Source organism: Myotis davidii, unplaced genomic scaffold (assembly GCF_000327345.1).
Source record: "Myotis davidii unplaced genomic scaffold, ASM32734v1 scaffold1493, whole genome shotgun sequence".
NCBI classification, from domain to species: Eukaryota; Metazoa; Chordata; class Mammalia; order Chiroptera; family Vespertilionidae; genus Myotis; species Myotis davidii.
The window spans coordinates 221,959-225,721 of NW_006284834.1; the positions used below are offsets into that span (position 1 = coordinate 221,959).

At 38.5% G+C, this 3,763-nt stretch overlaps 1 protein-coding gene and 1 pseudogene across 1 annotated transcript in view; one reads left to right on the plus strand and one right to left on the minus strand.

Moving 5' to 3' along the window:
• MAGT1 (magnesium transporter 1) overlaps positions 1–3,763 on the minus strand; it is a 47,512-nt gene that overhangs the window by 36,217 nt on the left and 7,532 nt on the right. The gene's annotated exons all lie outside the window — the stretch shown is intronic.
• The window catches only part of LOC107181573, a 3,112-nt pseudogene continuing 2,667 nt past the window's right edge, over positions 3,319–3,763 (plus strand).

Below are 3,763 nucleotides of genomic sequence, written 5' to 3' on the forward strand. Positions count from 1 at the left end.
TCCCAAGTGAGATTCCGGTCAAAGGGCATGTACCTTGGTCGTAGGCTCCTGTGGGAGGCAACCAATCGATGTGTCTCTCTCATAGAGATCTCTCTCTCTCCTTCTCCCCTCCCTTCCACTCTAAAAATCAATAGAAAAATATCCTCGGGTGAGAATTAACAACAACAAAAAAATCAATTTATCTCACTTGACAGATGTGTATGGAGCTCTTGAAATTTGCCAGGGACTATGCTAGGCTATGGGAATACAGTAGCAAACAAGACAGGCCTGGCTCTTTTCTTCATGAAACTTACAATTCTATGTTGGAAGAGGTGGTAGAGTGGGGGCTTCATGCGATCTGATCCCAGCGTGACTTTATGACCTTTTCTTGACCATTTCCCCATTTTTCTTAATATCAACAAACTTCCTTTTAGGTCCTCTCTTTAGTGGCTTCCATCCTTTTATATTTGGTGTTCTTTGGAAAGTTCTTTCTGTACTAATCATCCCTAACATCTACCAGGTCTTCTCTAGCTAAACTCAACTTCTTTTTTAGGTCTCATTTTTGTTTTTGTTTTTATTGATGAATGAGCTGAGGGTCTGAAGCAAACAAATTTTTCTGTGACTTACATGCACAGCACATTCAGTTTTTGCCTATTGTGACAGTGGCATCCACCACCAGCAACAGAACTCTATATTCCCTTTACAGGTGTCTGTCTCTCTTTCCACTCAGCACTTGAAGTTCCTATGAATTATAATTTCTCAATAATATATTAGCTAATCATTCATTTATTCATATCTTTATTCCCTAAATCTTCATCAACCAAATACTCTATTCCAGGAATTTTGCTGGGCCTTGGAATCCATATCATTATGGATCCCAGAGTTTAGTAAAAAACACAGACTTTGGACAAATAATGTGAAGTATAATGAGTGTTAAAGAGAAATTTAGGGAAATGCACAAGCTCAAGTAACCTTGAGAAAGGAAAACATTAAATTTTTTAGCAAAGACTTTCACAATCAATTTCCCCCCTTTTTGGAGTCCATTACTTGGAGTACATTTTCAACCATTCAAATAAAACAAAAAGGACAATAACATTCATAATTAAAACATAATACCAAAAAGTTAAGTAACTTAGTCTTTCTCTTCTCTTGAAACATTTTTTTTTTAATCCTCACTGCAAGATATTTTTCCCCCATTGATTTTTAGAGAACCTGGAAGGGAGGAGGGGGGGAGAGAGAGAGAGACACTGATGTGAGAGACACATCGATTGGCTGCCTCCCACACGTGCTCTGACCAGGGCCAGCGGTCGAACTGCAACTAAGGTATGTGCCCTTGATGGGAATCGAACCCACGGCCCTTTTTCAGTCTGAAGGCCAAGGTTCTAACCACTGAGAAAACCGGCTAGGGCTCTCTTGAAATATTTAAATTAGTATGGCCTCACAACAATCCCACTAACATGAAGTCAATTAATATATCTAATCCTGTTAGTAATAAGTATGAGAAAATTTTTAGGACTACGGAGATTAAGAGGGCCTAGAAAGGGCAGTGAGATGTTTAATTTTATTCTATCTGCTTGCATAATATTTATCTCAATTTTAACTAAATTAGTAGATTAAGCCTTAACAACTACAAATTCCCCTTCTGTCACTGAATATCACTCAGCAAAAACAGCATATAGGAATCTATTATTATTTAAAGCTAAAATATGATCCTGCTATTAAGATTTCTTCTGAATTCAGATGTAATAAAGCTAAGCACCACCAGTCTGAATTCCTCTGAAATGTACGACCCTTTCCCCCCAAACTGATTGATTGTACCTGTGTTTTAGACCATCAGGGTATATTTAAAAATTCTTCTTTTAAAAATATATTTTATTGATTTTTTACACAGAGGAAGGGAGAGAGAGAGAGTTAGAAACATCGATGAGAGAGAAACATCGATCAGCTGCCTCCTGCACACCTCCTACTGGGGATGTGCCCGCAATGCAGGTACATGCCCTTGACCGGAATCGAACCCGGGACCTTTCAGTCCGCAGGCCGACGCTCTATCCACTGAGTCAAACCAGTTTCGGCATAAAAATTCTTCATATTTTTAGCTTTCCTAATCATCCACTAGTCTTTAGACACTAGTAAAATAAATTTCCTGGTTAAGCAATACCTTTCCAACTCGCTCCTTATATTATGAGTGAGTCTGAACAGACCTGGAAACGTAATTGGCAGGTAATGACTGAAGGAGACGATAAGCAGAGTGCAGACTTAATCCTTAAATGCTATCTCTCCATTCTCAGTTCACCTACTTCCTGGACAGAGCTAAAATATACCACTGTCCCCTCACTGATGTTTTATTATTGGGGAGTGTCTCAACTTGTTTTGCAACACTTACTGAGCCTTTGGTTCTTAGTAATAAGGTATTTGCTAAAGAATTGCAGTTTTGCACGTGACACGTTCACATGTCAGTTCTCAAGGCAATGCCAGAGAAAGTATAAGTTTTTCCAATAAAGCCTGCCTTGTCAAAATATGCAGGTAATTTCATTTTCTGAACAATCCTCATAAAAACACTACAAAAAGATCAATTGAGAAAACATTTTACTACAGCAGAGGAACACATTCTTATTTTATTCTCTAATATTCATCTAATGTCTTCTACATGCCAGGTATTTCATTTGGCACTTTAAAGCCTTCATCTCATTTAATTTTCACAATATTCAAAGAAATAGGCATTTTCCCATTCTACTGATAAGGAAAATGAGACAGAGAAACTTGTTAAGATTACTTTGGTTGCATTAACACACATGCTCTTTAAATTTTACAAAATTTTTTGGAGAACTGAGAAAAGGGAGGGGAACTATCTGATATCCTACCATTACTATGACCATTTTTATCATGCTTCAGTATGCTTTGTGCATTCAACTCTTTTCCATATTTCATGTTATTTCTTTATTACAGATTCCCAGAAGTAGATCAAGAAACATGGACAATTTTATCAAATACCATACTTTTTCACTGTTATCATGTTGCCCCCCTAAAACACCACCAGATGCGAGGACAAGCAACTTGCCTTCTACCACATGGAGGGAATAATTCACCATAAAAATAAAACAAGTCACTGCAAAACAAACCTTCATGCCTAGCAGAGAGCATAGGCTTTGGAAGCAGACCAGGGGTGGAATCCCAGCTCATTCTCTAGAGTTGTGCTTCTTTGAACAAGCCCCAAACCTTCCTTTTGCTCAGCATCAGTTCCCTCATCTTTCAAAAGGGGTTCATACTAATAAATAAATAAAATAAAAATAAACTTAAAGGGGTTAATACCCTGTAGTGTTATTGTGAGGTTTATAGATAATGCACGTAAACCATAGTGCCTGACATGTAGAAGGCATTGAATAAATAATAGAGAATAAGTCAACATTCCAGTGAAAACATTGCTACAGGTGTAAATAATCAGGTAAGTAGGGTAGCATTACATTTAACAACACACAACCGTGAGAAACTTGAGTGATTTTTAATTATATTCATTTAGGGGAGCCTTCTTGTTGTTGTTGTTAATCCTCACCCGAGGGTATTTTTTTCCATTGATTTTTAGAAAGAGTGGAAGGGGAGGAGAGAGAGGAAGGAACAGGGAGGGGGAAACTTCAGTGTGAGAGAGAGAGCTCTATTGAATGACTCCCAACCTCGCCCCTGACAGGGGCGGGGCACTGGACCCTCCCTCGACTCTTCCTTCAAGGGCTGATGCCACAAAGCCACGCTGGCCAGGACGGGAGGCGTCTTTTAAAAAAGACACATTGGA